Source organism: Eubalaena glacialis, chromosome 8 (assembly GCF_028564815.1).
Source record: "Eubalaena glacialis isolate mEubGla1 chromosome 8, mEubGla1.1.hap2.+ XY, whole genome shotgun sequence".
In the NCBI taxonomy this organism is placed as follows: domain Eukaryota; kingdom Metazoa; phylum Chordata; class Mammalia; order Artiodactyla; family Balaenidae; genus Eubalaena; species Eubalaena glacialis.
The window spans coordinates 88167023-88184208 of NC_083723.1; the positions used below are offsets into that span (position 1 = coordinate 88167023).

Here is a 17186-nt window from a genome sequence, read left to right on the forward strand (position 1 = left end):
ATGTTTTAAAAAGATCACTGTGATTTTGTTCCTTTTGTTAGTTTATATGAGCTTGAGGGTGACTTTAGCTTGGTTCATCTGAGAAGGATATTTGAGCTGGATACCAAAGCTGTGATCTGAAGGACAAGAAGAACTTACCCAGACATTGAGGAGAAGTCATCGTGCTGTATGTAAAGACACTAATGAGAGCTGAAGTCTGAAGGTGAGTGAAGCATGTCCTGTTCAAGGATCTGGGAAATGTTCATTTGGGCTGAAGTCCAGAGTACAAAGGCAGGACTGTGAAAGAGGAGGCTGAAAATGTATAGTGGTGAGGGAGGAGTTTTGATTTTATCCTAAAGATAATGGACTGTTTTGAAGACTTTTAGGTAGGGGAATATCAGAGCAGTTCTGTATTTTGAATGGTTTTCTTAGGCTGTTGGAGAGGAACTGGAGATGGGAGATCAGGTAGGAGGAAGGTGCAGAAGTAACTCAGGTGAAGCGATGGATTATGGTCAGACTTTGTGTGAACATTTCTTGGAGCCGCTATTAATTTTGGAAAACTGTGATTGTTGAATAGGTCTTGCCTATACAGAGTCAATCCACCATCTTGGAACATCCACCAATTTATCTTAGATTTTTCTCTTGTCACACAGGACAAATTTAATTCTGTTTCTACATGGCAGTCCTTCATATTTTTGAAGGCAGCCATTAGTGTCTCCTTTTTCCATATTTCTTTCCATCATGTGGGAGTTTTTTCTTGTGCGTGAATGTCCCAAATTTCTTCAACTCGTGAGAGTTGAGTGTGCCCCACGTGACACAGCTTTTTGTTCCTTCTCAATATTCTGTTCATTTTTATCTTGATCAATTCTTGTTGGTTAGTGACCCTCTCAGGGTGTGCTACCCTACTTTTACCAGCATAGTAAAGGGGGCAATTATTTCTTCCCTTTTTATGATCATTATATTTTATAAATAATAACTGTTCTCAAAAATAATAAAATAATAAGTTCTCAGAAACTTTTCTAGCGCTTGTACAATATTACTGAGCTTCTCAGTCAACTAAAATCCTCATTTTCTTTTCAATTTTGTTACCATTAAACTTGAGTCTGGCTGTGTGATAAATAGATGCAGGGCACCAGGGTGGACACGGTGTCCAAAAGGTGGCTTTTATACAATAATCAGATGAGAGAAGGTGGAGGCTTTATCTAGGGTATTAACAATAGAAATGGAGAAAAAGTGGTTGAATTCTATATATATTTTGATGGAAAATCCAGTCCATATTTTGTATCCCCTGGAAAATGTAAGTAATCAATGGCATGAAGTGTCTGTCTTTGCTGTATTGTCTCGGGTGACTGGCTCATATTCAGTCCCTATCACATGGTTCAAGTCGAAACCTTTAATTTTGTGCATATTTTACATGCACTATTATACATGAATACAATTGTCAGAATAATTGACTCCTGTGATAGGCTGCAAGTATGTAACTTTAAAATACCAGGCATATGCTTTAGATTTTATTTTGTTTCACCTTTGTTTTATTGATCTAAAGTATGTCATATTATGAGACTATTACTGTCAACTTCAAATTTCATTAAATCACTCATATTATAATAGAAGACACTGAGGGGCTGGCTGTGCTTTGTGTCTTTTATAGGATTCATAGGAAATGTCATTACGATTATGTCTTTTTGCTAAATGGGATTTGTAAGAACTGCTTCACATTTATAGAGAAGATGACAGCCCCCTCCCATCTGAGACTTAACCTCTCAGCTCCATTCAAAGTGCCTGTGAATCCTGGCACTTTTGCTCCACAGATACTCATTTCTTTAATGCACTGTGATCTCAGATTTTGGTGTTCTATCTGCAAGTCCTGGTGAGACAATGTCAGCTTGTCTTGTGCCAATTCATCTACACATTGAATGACAGCTTTGCTGTCTCTGAATGGTAGCAGGATGAGAGGTCATTCTACCTGGCTGTGCTGCCAACTGAAATGCTTAGTGTGTTTTCAAATTTGGGGTTATTAGAGCCAAAGAAACTTTATAAATTACCTTGTCTGTTCTCTTACCTTATAAATGTGGAAAATGAGAGTAGAATAGCTAAGAAGAAAATGTTCTTTCTTTTTTTCTCTTTTTAACCATTATTACAGACAAGGAGATGTACCTTAAAAAAGCCATTATCTGGGGTTGAAGAGTGAATACTTTAACAAGAAATCTTGTCAAAATATGATAGCAGTCATTCTGGGGTCAAAGTCATGGTGTCCAAAATATGGCGTGTGAAATTATCTTCAGAGCAACAGCCTGAGGAGCAGCTAAGGGATGTGTCCCTTGTAGGTGGATATGTCTCCATCTTAACCTGAACAACACTCATATTAAAGAGAGAAGAAAGCTGTTCCTTGTTTCTTCTTGGAGGGCAAATCATTTTAGCTACTCAGAATTATTTTTAGAGGGCTATCCTATTAATAACAGTCAATAAAACTCTGGGGGATAAAAGCAAGATTAGTAACCAGTTAATGCGAGGGGAAGATAGTGTGTAACAACATCTTTCTCCAGTGGGATACTGACACTTAAACTCACATCATGCCTTAAAGCAGTTCATACATGCCTTCTTTTTAGTCACCAGCTGAGCACTGGTTTTATTTTCTCAGATATTTCTAAGCTGTGAGAGGTTGCTGCCTAAAAGGATATCTAGGGGCTGTTCTTAGGATGAGGTGAAAATTGATTCTGAGAGGGAAAACAATAGATATTCTCTATAATAGGGTGAGTGGGTTGGGCAGAGAGATTCTCTGAGGGCTCCTTTATGATTGAACCAAAGCTTATCTACAGACCAAGTTTGCTTTCCAAACCAAGATATTATAGAAAGAGAGGTGGAGCGAAACAACAAACTTATTTCAGTATCTGGGACTTCAATTCCTGGCTTTTTATTTCTTAAAACCCACATTTCTTGGTCAAGGTTTAAGTCTCTTTCTAGGGACTTCCCTGGTGGTCCAGTGGTAAAGAATCCGCCTTCCAATGCAGGGGACGTGGGTTCAATCCCTGGTTGGGGAACTAAGATCCCACATGCTGTTAGGCAACTAAGCCCACGTGCCACAACTACTGAGCTCGCACTCCTCAAGGAGAGAGCCTGCATGCCGCAAACTACAGAGCCCACGCGCCACAACTACAGAGCCCACCCACCTTGGAGCCTGCGTGCCACAACTAGAGAGAGAAAACCTGCACGCCACAACTAGAGAGAAGCCTGCGCACCACAATGAAGAGCCCATACCGCAAACGAAAGATCCCGCGTGCCGCAACTAAGACCTGACGCAGCCAGAAAGAAAAAGAAAGAAAGAAAACAAATAAAACAATCTCTTTCTGGAATAGTCCTTTTCACATTTCTACCTGCATACTGTCCCTGCAGTGTGGACCTCTTGCTGCGTGCTTCATGGTGCATGTACAGACTTGCTTCACTTCTAGACAAAGAGAGAGGCTCAGAGAGAGACACTGAAGCGGACGTCTGAGACAGTTTTCACATTTGTCCTTGAACCTTGTGGACAGTGTTGTATATTCCTGTGGGAATGTGTGTTTATGGGGAATATTGCCTACAAGATGGTGTATCACTATACCGTGTACATGGGAGAACATCTTAGAAGAAAATAAAATTCTCTGCTCTTCATGATGATCAGGCTTAAGGGAGAGTGTGAGGGTGTGAGTAGGAGAGAGATGGAATGAAGAGGGATAATAAGAAACAGGGAGACCAAATAGTTCAGTGCTTCCCAAAGTGTGATTAAATGGGTCACCAGAATTTGAAGCATCTGCAAAGGATGAAGTAATTTGTTAATAATGAAGATTCCAGGGCTTCCCTGGTGGCGCAGTGGTTAAGAATCCGCCCGCCAATGCAGGGGACATGGGTTCGAGCCCTGGTCCGGGAAGATCCCACATGCCACAGAGCAGCTAAGCCCGTTCATCACAACTACTGAGCCCACATGCCACAGCTACTGAGCCTGCGTACCACAACTACTGAGCACATGCACCTAGAGCCCGTGCTTCGCAACAAGAGAAGCCACCGCAATGAGAAGCCCGCACACCACAACTAAGAGTAGCCCCCGTGCAGCAACAAAGACCCAACACAGCCAAAAATAATAAATAAATAAAATAAATAAATTTATTTAAAAAAAAAAGATTCCAGGCAACCAAACAGTATTTCTGAGTAAGGGGCATAAAAATCTGCATTTTTTAAACATGCACATCAAGTGGTCCTTATATAAAAAAGTTTTAGAATCATTGAGTTTGGAAGTTAATATAATTGTGAAGGTGAGAGTTGAGGCCATAGATCAAGAGAGGATAAAAGAAATATTTGGTTGGTAAAATATACAGAACTTGATAATTGTGTGGCAACGTGAAGAGAGGTGAATCTAGGATGATTCTCACAGGTGTTTGGTTACCTGGTAGATGATTGTTATCGTTACTCTGGTTAACTGGAACTTAGAAAAAAGGACTAGGTTTGAGAAGGTGGATGAGAAAATTTGGGCTTTGATTATGAGTTTAAAGTGTTTATGAGGCAACTTAAAAATTTTTTTGCAGTAGAGATAACCATGTAGACTTGTAGTTTGGTGGAGCAATCTGGGTTAGAAAGATAGATTTAGTGGTTGTCAGAATACAAGAGGAAGTTGAATCTATTGGCATGACTGAGATTTCCCAAAGAGAAAATGTATCAGGAGAGAAAGTCTGGGGTGGAGTCAAGACCCAGGGACCATTGCTAACTAGGATCATGTGACCAGGAAGCTGGCTGTTGAATTCCTTTCTTCAGAGATAGAAGACTTCTGACAGGTTGATAAGGCTCATTATATGATCTTAAAAGAGGAATATTGAAGAAGAGTGAAGGTAAAGGCAACAGCATTTGCCCAGGTTAAGAGATTAAGAGGCTCTCCATTTATATTAGTGTCCCTCTGGATAAAAGCTGGATATAATTTAAATGATCTAGATGGTAACATCTGCAATGTATGTGCAGTGAATTGAAGTGGCACCACTAGAAAGGGGAGAAGTTAGAGTTGTTTGATGGTATGAAAATCAAAGGAGGAATGTTTTCTTTTCACACTTGAGTGGAGTGAATTAATATGGAAGTGCCAGTGGGATAAAAAAATGTGTATGCCATCTCCTTTTCCTGGTGTATGTGGGTCATCAGCATGTGGGCATCTTCCATTCAGAAGAGTTGGAAGAAAAGCCCTACCCTAAGAGAAGACCTCTGTTTTTATTTAAGCACAAGAATGGGAAGAACATCCAGTAAAGCCAGAGGATGCAGAAGAGTGTGATGGAATTGGGAGCTCCAGTATTGGAAAGAATTGAGAGGGAGGTTAGCTGTGCGGTAATGAGAGATAGAGAAATGGTGAAGGGAAGGGTGGGGGGCGGTTCTGGGGTATGGACACAGGTGATGAGCATGCAGGAGAGGAAAGATAACCAGAAGGGTGCTAGATAATATCTCTACCTGTGGAGTTAGAGAGACAACATCTTTGTACACCAAGATATTTACACGTTTTTCAAGACCCTATATGGAATTGTGCCAAAGTATTTTGTGTATAAAATAAGTAGAGCTCAAAAGAGGACCAGAATGTGCTGAGAAGTGGCAGTGGAAAGATCATTGAATGGAGTGGGGCATGAATCAATTAGGTTAATTTATATGAAGCACCCTGAAAACTGCAAAGTATAATATAAAACTATGAGGTGGTATAGCCAGGGCAATGATCTAGAAGTTTCCAAAGTCTTTTAATAAACTTGCTGCATCAGGATCTTCTGAGGTACTTTTGAAATTTTGGATGCCTGGGCCCTACAGTCAATTTACTAGATCAGGCTCCCTGATACTGAGCCCAGGGGATCTCTTTTGTCTTTTTTTACAGCTCTCATTTCTGATATATACTTTAGTATTATACACCTACTTGATTATTGATATTATAGTTCAACCTAGATGACAATAAACATGTATGTGAATGGTAAAAAATTTAAAAGATCACAATGAATGAATAAATCTCATGAATGAAATTAACAAATAGTGAACAGTTGGTTGGAAAATCATAGAAGTTGTTTAATTTCAGAATTTTAATTTGAAGGCAATGAAATACCACTAAATTATTTTGAGCAAGTAGTGATACTGTGAATTTTAAGAGAATTATTGTGTTTTCTGTAAATAACATTTACTAATAAACTTCCAGTGGCTCAGAATTATTCTACTCATGTATTTGAAAATATATTTAGAATAACAAGGGAATTCCCTGGTGGTCCAGTGGTTAGGACTCTGTGCTTCCACTGCAGGGGGCACAGGTTCAATTCCTGGTTGGGAAACTAAGATCCAGCATGCCATGTGGTGCAGCCAAAAAAATAAATAAATAAATAAACAGAATAACAAGACTTTAAATGAAGTTTAGCCCAAGTTTTGTTAAAAATGAAACATCTGGGCTTCCCTGGTGGCGCAGTGGTTGAGAGTCTGCCTGCCAATGCAGGGGACACGGGTTCGAGCCCTGGTCTGGGAAGATCCCACATGCCGCGGAGCAACTGGGCCCGTGAGCCACAATTACTGAGCCTGCACGTCTGGAGCTTGTGCTCCGCAACAAGAGAGGCCATGATAGTGAGAGGCCCGTGCACCGCGATGAAGAGTGGCCCCCGCTTGCCACAACTAGAGAAAGCCCTCACACAGAAACGAGGACCCAACACAGCCATAAATAAATAAAAAATTAAAAAAAAAAAAAGAAACATCTAATCTATAATCCTCTAAGCATTATGTTTGTCTGATATTGAGAAATCTGACATACTTATTTTAATGTACATGGCTATATTTATATGAATAAGAAATTTAAGTGGAAAATCATTAGGCTTTGCTGTATTATTGATTTCTAGTTTCTCTAGTGAATTAAAAGTTACTGATTTTTAAACTCACAAATAAAGCCTCATATATCAGTGTTTTTTATACTAAAAAATGATTATCTTTAGTTTTGCCTTTCAGACTAAAGAATTCCTTGTAGTTTGGTAAAAGAATTAAAAATCATAATTTGGTGAATTAAAAATGGTGTATTTTTTCATTTCTCTTGGGCATATAGAGTGACTTATTTTATGATTTGCTAAAGTTGTAGACGTTTTCCGGTCTTTTCTAAAGCAAAAATTGTGTGCCACCTTTGCAAACTTTTCCTTATATTTGGATCTGTCTAAAGCTACTTTTAAGAACTATATAATTCTGATCAAGAATTCTGTTTCTCCCTGAAAAACTTCCTTCTCTATCTGATTTGGATGACATGATGGTGATTATCTTTGTTCCTACTTAGATATGTTGAAATTGCCTCAAGGCTTTGAAGTTCTGAGATTTAAAGAAAAGATGAAATACAAATATGTATGTGCTATTTTCATATGGAAATAATATTCTGAATGAGAAGTAACTTCTTTGTTGGCATACACTGGGTCTTACAGAATAAATTAAAAAGCACTTGGAGGACAGGCTCCATGCTTTTTCTTATAACTTCACTAAGATACATTATTAAATTAGTAGAGACCAAAACTTCTAGGATTTTAAAGAGTAATTGATATTTTCATTAAATTTTAGCACTTAAAAATTTGAGGATTTTGTTTATTTCTGTGTTTGAAGTGTGTCTATTTCATTCATGAGTTCCAGTGTTCTTTTTTATAAGTAGCTTTATATTTTATTATTTTTGATTATTATTTCTGATTATTAAAGTTATAAATTTTCATAGTAAAAAAAAATCAAGTAATATAGAAAGGTAGAGTGAAAATTACTTATAACCTCTCCACTCAGACTGAACCACTATTTAACCTTTTAGTATATATCCTTTCATACTTTTTCCTGTCTGTATGAATCTCTTTGGGTGTAACTCAATCTGTATATCTCAGACCATTCTGTGGGTGTCTTTGGTGGGCATGCTTTTCTCCACTCTGTCTGTAAGGGGTTCCCTACCTGTCTTTTATTTTAGCTTCTGGCCCCTCATCTTTTCTCTATCACACACATTCTCACTGTCTTTCACATTCTCTGTATGCGGATTCATACATATGAAGTGTGTGAGTGAGTCTCTATATGTGGGTAAATGTGAGTATGTGTATATATATGTCAAAATAGGACCATTAGATACATGCTGCCTTGTAATTAAAAAAAAAACTTTTCTATAACAATAAATATAGATACAAAGCTCCATTTTTGATGACTGAATGGTATTCTAGAGTGTAGTGTGGGCTAGATTTAATTTATCCAATCCTTTTGAACAATTTCATTTGGACATTTAGGTTGTTTCCAAATTTTTTTTGTTATCATATTTAGTCCTTTTAGTGCACATTTTTACATATTTGTACAATCATTTCTTAGTAACTAAAATGTTACTATTAACTGTTACTAGTAACCCTATTGTAAATATCTTTAATTAGATGTTATAAATTATGTAAACTTAGAAATTCACTATTAGGCTAAGCTCAATACAGTTTTTATAAGATTTCTTGGGAAAGGTCAGTTTTCTTTAAATAATAAAATATTACAAGAAATTGCTAGCAGCTATTGGTGGGATGTGGCTTTATATTGTTGTTGGACATTTCTAACTGTATTTTCTGATGGGTATGTCCTGAGCTCTCTTCTCCATGACCGACAGGAAGAGTGTTTTGAGAAAACCAGTTAAGGTTATAGCTGTTGTTTGTGATCCAAAGAGCAGAATCAAGCTACACATTCACAGACTAGGAATGAAAATCACCACCCTGCCCTAACCACTTGGAACAATTGTATTCTTTTCTCAACAACAGCAGGCCCTCCTTTTGAGTTTTGCCTCCCTTTTCTTTAGTTCTTTGTCTAAATAAGCTCTAAGCTGCTTGAGACATGAGCTTTGTTTTCACTGTGTTGTTTTGTAAAATGCCATATGCACATATGACATTTTGTAGATAATAAAACAGCAATGATTATAGGCTGTTGGTAGTCCTCTGCTGATATCTCTGCTGGTAACAATACACTAAGATATCACTTGACATTCTATTGAGTTAACAGAAACTGTTATGTTGATTTTTACTGCTGTTAAGAGCAGGGAGAATATTGATTTTAATCAGAAAGAGCAGGGAGAAATTGCTTTGACATGTGTTTTTTACTTGATCTTTGAGAATGTCATGAAAAAATAAAAAGAGTAAATAGTAATCTATGTGAGGTTCTTTCAAAAGAGCTGAAAGGTTTTTTGAAAATAGTGACCCAAGGATAGAGATTTAGTTTCAGAAATGAAATGTTTAATCAGCCATCTCAGAGTAATCTCTTACATGACAAAATGAAGCCTTTCTTTGGAATATTAAATAATTGCATTTTTAGTCACACTGCAATTGAAATATAAAGAAACATGGCTTAATTTGTTAACCATTTTAATATTTATATAGTTATTCATTCAACAAATATACAATGATCACCTACACTAAGGTTGTTGTTGTCCTAGGTCCTGAGGTCACACTGGAGAGCAAAGCAAAGTCCTTGCCTTAATGGAGTTTGTTTTCTAGAAGAGGAATAGATAACAATTAAAAATGATGTAGTATGTCAAGTAGTAATAACTACTATGGAGAAAAAAGCAGAGCAGGATGGGGAGTGTGGATGGAAGTAGCCATTTTACATATTGCAGTTGGGGAAGCCGCCCTGGAGACCTAAAGAAGGGGTGAATGAGCCATATCCGCATTTGTTGAAGGAATGTTTCAGGCAGAAGGAAGAGCAAGGGCAAGTGTTCTGTGGCAGGAGTGTGCTCCAGAGACAGCAAGGAGGCCTATATGGCCAGGAGATTAGCAGATACGAGCAAGGAAGTGGGAAGATGTAGGTCTTACAGGGCCTTGGGGGCCATTATATGCCTTTGGGTTTTACTCTGAGTGGGATGGAAGTCAATAAAAAGTCATAAAAACAAAAGTGACCTGATCTTATTTTCTTGTGAAGGGATTAGTCTGGATGCTATAAGAATAACTGTCAAGGTGCCGAAATGGAGAAACACTGTAGTAATAAGCTAGTTCGTATCCAGGCAATGGGCGATGATGGTTTGGATCAGGGTGATAGCAATAGAGGATGTGGAAAGTGATTCGATTTTTGCCATGTTTTAGAGACAGGGGTGACAGAATATCCTGATGTATTGGATGTTGGGTATGAAATAAAGCAAGTAAAGATGTTTTCAAGGTTTTTGGCCTGAGCAACTCAGAAGGGTAAGGCTGCAGAAAAGAGAGTTTGGTAGGGAACTCGGCAGTTTGTTTTGGGATAAATCCAGTTTGGACATTAGAGATTAGTATTTAGTTCCAAGAAAAAGGTCATAGCTGGACATGTAGATTTGGGAGTTGTCAACATGAAATTGATATTTAATACCATTAAAGACAGGAAACTGGAAGAGATCATTTAGGGAGTAATTTAGATAGAGAAGTTCTGAGAGCTGAGGCCTGGGGTGTTTCCAGAGTTAGAGGTTGGAGGAATCTGCGGTGAAGGCTGAGGAGGAGTGAGATAGTGAGGTACAGGGAACCTAAAGAGTGGTCTTTCAGGGGCCAAGTGAATTAACTGCTTCAGGGAGGAGGGAGGGGCGAGTGGAGTCAAAAGCCATTGATAGGTCTATTAAATAAGGACAGAAGTTGGCAACTGGGTGTCATTGTTGACCATCTTGTGAGTTGTTCAGAAGAATAGAAAAGGCTTTCTGGAGAGGGTTCAAAAGAGAATAAGAAGATAAAAAACAGAAGCAACAATATGGGTAACTATTGAGGAATTTGCTATGAACAGGAGAATGGTACTGTTGTCCCAGCCATGTTGAACGGATGGCCAGACAGCATATGTGCCAGGCTTGCTGGAGCAGTGTTTGTTGGGGGAGAACTCCTAGGGGCAGGACCAGTATGAGGACATGAACCTGCACTGCCCATTGCATTTAGGGCAGTACACAGATATCTAGCAGGGCTGAGTGTCAGACTCCAGGAGAGGAACTTTGACATTAGGCTGTAGGGCTTTTTTTTTTTTTTAACATGGATTTAATTAATTAATTAATTTATTTATTTTTGGCTGTGTTGGGTCTTCGTTTCTCTGCGAGGGCTTTCTCTAGTTGTGGCAAGCGGGGGCCATTCTTCATCGCGGTGCGCGGGCCTCTCACTATCGCGGCCTCTTGTTGCGGAGCACAGGCTCCAGACACTCAGGCTCACTAGTTGTGGCTCATGGGCCTAGTTGCTCCACGGCATGTGGGATCTTCCCAGACCAGGGCTCGAACCCCCCGTGTCCCCTGCATTAGCAGGCAGATTCTCAACCACTGCGCCACCAGGGAAGCCCCAGGCTGTAGGGCTTTAAAGCTGTACCAGCTCCTCTCTTGATGTGAGTAGGGCTGCCGTGATATTTTCATTTCAGCCCAGTTCCTTCAACCCCTGCCTCAACTGCTCACAGGGCTGAGGTTCAAGTTTCTGGTTGACCAGGATTGAATATAATAAGTACTAGCTCCCCAGTTTCCATAGGAGGACACCGAATTCTTTTCTGGGAGCCCAGCCTAAAGGAGATTTAGTCCTGATAAGGTAAGCCTGACCTCTCAGTAACAAGAGAAGTATGAGAGGGGTATGCGATGGTTTTTCTTTACTTCTCTCTTGTTCCCTTCTCTCGCTTCCCCTCTCTTCCTTCCTTCCCTCATTCCCTTCCTTCTTCTTTCCTTCCTTTTCTTTGATGTGCAATATTATAGATTTTTATAATCTAGTAGAGAGGAAAAACCATTGAGAATGTAAGGGAAATAGTCATTGGAGTGATTGCTATTGAGAAGATAAGAGGATGATAAGAGTGGAGGGCTCGGCCCTGTGAGAGGAATGGATACACATCCATATTAGAGAGAAGCCAGGATTGGTAAGCACAGATGTGCTTGTGCTGTGGTCAGAGCTTGTGGGCATTCTTTTAGGATGGTTTCTAATTGCTCAGTGAAAGGTGAATTTGCACTGAGAGCAAGGAGAGAGATGCAAGTGTTGGAGTGATTATAACAGTGTGTGATTAAAAACCTTATTTTCCCAATGAAAACGAATTTTATTAGCTATGTGCTCTAAAAAAAGAAATTACTTTCCCTCTCTTACTGAGGATTGAATTTTGTGTATTTTTGGTGGACAGTCTTGGTTAAATCTGTTTAGCTTTTGGTCAAATGTTTATTTCTATGGGCCACCTTTCATACAAAAAAAAATCTCATTTTTTATGGTGTTCTGTGATTTGAGTCATGTTAGATGATTCTGTAAACATAACACAGAAATAAGCAAAATGTACTTGGGCTTCTATGGCATGTGTGCAGAAGAATCTGTACTTATTAAGCATACAAATATGTTTAAAATTCACTAACCTTTGTGTGGCTCACCGCAAGCAAAAGCATGACATTTGAAATTGTGTCTTCACTGCCTTCTCAGGGCATGGGATGATTGACACATCCTAACCTACTTAATAACTGTGAGACAGAGCCAGTTATTCACGTGAGTTTTTTCCCCCCGCATTTGGAGCTTTAGATAATTGGATTAAATTACAGCAAAATAAGTCAGGCCCGCTATACTTACACTCTCTCAACTGGCAGGAGACTGACTATTCTGGCAAAATGAATACATTTTATATATGTCTATATTTTGTATGACTCTTGAAAAAGCAAGCAAAATTCTCCTATTTTAAAATAAGTAAAATAACAGGTAATGACTCCGTAATCCTTAATCTCAGGTTTAATGTGGAGGTCAAGCTAAGGTTGCACTAAATGATGCTATAGACCCTTCTAACTAAAATTTTATGATCTCAAAATAGTTTTAGCAAGTGAGCCATTTGTGGCCAAGTTATTAACCTAGATGATGCCATATACTAATTTTCCAACATATCTCTGGTTGTTTCCTCTGATACAGCATTTCCTTAGTTCCTTTTGAGATGATCCTGCCATTTTACTTCAAGTTGTTGAGGTAGCTCAAAGTGAATTGGGGGACTTATTTCAAACCTCATATGTTTCTAAATGGCAGGAGTCTGGAGGCAAAATTTTCCTTAAACTTGTTAAAAATGCAGGTTTCCAGGACTTTGAAACTGGGCTTGGAAATCTGCACTTTAGTAAGCACTCAAGTAGTTTTGAGGTGGGTAGCTAATGAAACACACTTTGGAACACAGCCCTGGTTAATATGTAGAATTGAAAATATGGTCCTTGAATCTGTAACATAATCTAACATATATAGTTCTATACATCCATCCTTGAAATCTATCTTGAATCCAGAAAACTGTCATGTTGGAAATTAAGAACCCCATTGAATTATACTGTTAAATTTCCTTTCTTTCTCCCTCCCTCCTTCCCTTTATTCCCTCCCTCCTTTTTTTTTTTCTCTTTCTCTCTCTCTCTCTCTTTCCTTTTTTTTTTTTTTTTCCTGGCAGTTTTTTAAAATATCTGAATCTTATATATGTATTGTATAGTCAGGGGAAAGCCTTGTCCATTATTTTGTGTTTAAAAAATTATTTTATCATTTAAAAAAAATTATAAGCTCCACAAAGGTAAAGAATTATGACAAATGCTTATTTTAGAAACCCTTAATATTTTCCACTGTAATTGGTAATATTAGAATTGCAACCAGTATTTTGTTTATTTATTTATTTATTTTTGGCTGTGTTGGGTCTTTTGTTGCTGCGCGCGGGCCTTCTCTAGCTGCGGCGAGCGGGGGCCACTCTTCGCTGCGGTGTGAGGGCCTCTCACTGCGGTGGCCTCTCCCTGCGGTGGCCTCTCCTGTTGCAGAGCACAGGCTCTAGGCGCGCGGGCTTCAGCAGCCGTGGCACGCGGGCTCAGTAGTTGTGGCTCGAAGGCTCTAGAGTGCAGGCTCAGTAGTTGTGGAGCACGGGCCTGGTTGCTCTGCGGCATGTGGGATCCCCCCGGACCAGGGATTGAACCCGTGTCCGCTGCATTGGCAGGTGGACTCTTAACCACTGCGCCACCAGGGAAGTCCCTGCAACCAGTATTTTAATGAGCTTTCTGCTGTTCCTTTGATTGAAGTGTATTTCTCATTTTCTTCCTGGGGTGAAATCCTAGTAGTTCTTTGAGATTTAATTAAAACCTTACTTTCTTTGGAAGTGTCCCCTGATCACCATCCTTTAGCCTCCCCATCCCCCAAATTAATTGCTTTTTCATTTGAGTTTTCATAACAGTTTGATCATGCTACTTACCAATTTGTGATCTCCTTAAGCAGGGTGAGTATATGTCTTAAATTTCTTGGGTCAGTTTTCCTGGCATAAGTATTAAAAGAGCCCCCTTTCACTCTCTGAAGTGTCCCTGTTTGGGTAATAGATGAGATGTCCATCCTATAGTGAAGAACTTTTCATCTCTAGTACTTCGCCTGTTATCTGATACATGGAGGTTATTCAATCAGAGTTTGTCAATGAGTTTGAATTGAATTAATCATTTAATGGCTGGAAGGACTGTTAGAGGCTTGGCAGAAGCCTTTAGGTATTTTATAGGTATTATTATTTGTATCTATTATTTATAGGTATTAATGTTCAAAGACAGCCAAAGTAGGATCCCCTGAAGCCATTAGTTACTCGGAAGAAGGTAGAGGTAACCTGGACCAAGCTTTTGAGGAATCGGCTGAACCCTAGTCCAGTGGTTTCTAAATGCTGATCCAGAGGAATGTCCACAGGACAGTAAATACCCTTGAAGATACTTTTATTGTTTCATGGCAAAAAAGAGAAAAAATAAGGTCCAGGTAGTGAGTTAAAACTAAATGTATTTATTGGATTGATCTTTCTTTTTAAATTTTTATTGGTGTATAGTTGATTTACAATGTTGTGTTAGTTTCAGGTGTACAGCAAAGTGAATCAGTTATACATATACATATAACCACTTTTTAAAGATTCTTTTCCCATATAGGACATTACAGAATATTGAGTAGAGTTCCCTGTGCTATACAGTAGGTCTTTATTAGTTATCTATTTTATATATAGTAGTGTGTATATGTCAATCCCAATCTCCCAATTTATCTCTCTCCCCCACCCCCCTTACCCCCTGGTAACCATACGTTTGTTTTCTACATCTGTGACTCTGCTTCTGTTTTGTAAGTTCATTTGTACCCTTTTTTTAGATTCCACATGTAAGCAGTATCATATATTTGTCTTTCTGTGTCTGACTTACTTCACTCAGTATGACAATCTCCAGGTCCATCCATGTTGTTGCAAATGGCATTATTTTGTTCTTTTTTATGGCTGAGTAATATTCCATTGTATATATGTACCACCTCTTCTTTATCCATTCCTCTGTTGATGAACATTTAGGTTGCTTCCATGTCCTGGTTATTGTAAATAGTGCTGCAGTGAACATTGGGGTGCGTGTATCTTTTCGAATTATGGTTTTCTCCAGGTATATGCCTAGGAGTGGGATTGCTGTGTCATATGATAGTTCCATTATTAGTTTTTTAAGGAACCTCCATACTGTTCTCCATAGTGGCTGTATCAATTTACATTCCCACCAACAGTGTAGGAGGGTTCCCTTTCTTCCACACCATCTCCAGCATTTATTGATTGATCTTTATTTTAAGATTATATCTAGCATTAGGCTATTGTTTGTATCTTAGAATTTTCTTTCTTTTCTGAAATGACGGTAATTGAAAAGAACTTTCCTTATCAAAATAAGAAGTTGGCATGCCCCAAGTCTGGCAAACATTGACTAAGAAAACAGGCTGTGGATGGAAGGTGCTATCTGGACTCACAAGGTAAGAATGATCAAAGGGCTCAAACCTATGAGTTGTAGAAAGACCCATCACCTTTCCCTATCCATTCTGGAAAATGAGACGAACAGTGTCTTTTTTGTTCACTACTTTATCCCTAGGACGTATACAGCCTAGTACACAGTTAGTATTCAATAATTTCTTATTTAAATAAATTCAGAAGTTCCATGAATAAATCATGTGCTGAAAACATCTGAAGTGACCCAACCTGGTGAATGGTTGAGTTAGTTGTGCCCTGCTGGTTATCCAGCCCTTTCCATGACTAGGAATCAGTAACTCCATCAGTTATTGCTCCTTGCCCTTTACTCGGTTAAAGTTTTAGCTAAGGATTCAGTGTTTTTTTTGTGCGGATTATTATAATGGTTTCTTTTTTTTTCATTGTTAAAATACACATAAGATTTACCATCTTAACCATTTTTAAGTGTACAGTTCATTGGCATCCAATATATTCACACTGTTGTGCTACCATCACTACCATCCATCCACAGAACACTTTTCATCTTGCAAGACTGAAACTCAGTACCCACTAGACAATAACTTCTCCATTTCCTCCTTTCCCAGCCCTGGTGACCGTCATTCTACTTTCTGTCTCTGTGAATTTGACTACTCTATGTACTTGATAAAAGTGGAATCACACAGTACTTGTTCTTTGTGTCTGATGTATTTCACTTAGTGTAATGTTCTCAAGGTTCATCCATATTGTAGCATGTTTCAGAAGTTCCTTTCTTTTTAAGGCTGAATAATATATATATATCACATTTTGTTTATCCTATATATATATATATATATATATATCACATTTTGTTTATCCATTCATCTGTCGATAGATACTTTAATTGCTTCCACCTTTTGGTTATCATAAGTAATGCTGCTATGAACATGACTTTACAAATATCTCATTGAGAACCTACTTTCTCTTCTTTTGGGTATATACTCCGAAGTAGAATTACTGGATTATATGGTAATTTTATTTGTAAAATTTTGAGGAATCACCACACAGTTTTCCATAGTAGCTGCACCATTTTACATTCCTACCAGTAGTGCCAAAGGGTTACAATTTCTCCACATGCTTGCTAATAATTATTATTTTCTGGATTTTTGGTAGTAGCCATCATATGGGTATGATATCATGGCCTCTGTCTCCAGGAGTTTTCTCTAGTGTTTTTTTTTTTTTAAAACATCTTTATTGAAGTATAATTGCTTTACAATGGTGTGTTAGCTTCTGCTTTATAACAAAGTGAATCAGATATATGTATACATATGTTCCCATATCTCTTCCCTCTTGCATCTCCCTCCCTCCCACCCTCCCTATCCCACCCCTCTAGGTGGTCACAAAGCACCGAGCTGATCTCCCTGTGCTATGCGGCTGCTTCCCACTAGCTGTCTATTTTACATTTGGTAGTGTATATATGTCCATGACACTCTCTCACCCTGTCACATCTCACCCCTCCCCCTCCCCATATCCTCAAGTCCATTCTCTAGTAGGTCTGTGTCTTTATTCCCATCTTGCCACTAGGTTCTTCATGACCTTTTTTT

The 17186-nt window shown here is 38.6% G+C and overlaps 1 long non-coding RNA gene across 2 annotated transcripts in view; it reads left to right on the forward strand.

The window, feature by feature from the left end:
* The window catches only part of LOC133096360 (uncharacterized), a 521763-nt gene that overhangs the window by 15955 nt on the left and 488622 nt on the right, over positions 1 to 17186 (forward strand). For both annotated transcript variants that reach the window (XR_009701769.1, XR_009701770.1), the window contains exon 4: positions 42 to 202. This is a non-coding gene — a long non-coding RNA (uncharacterized LOC133096360). The remainder of the gene's footprint in view (positions 1 to 41; positions 203 to 17186) is intronic.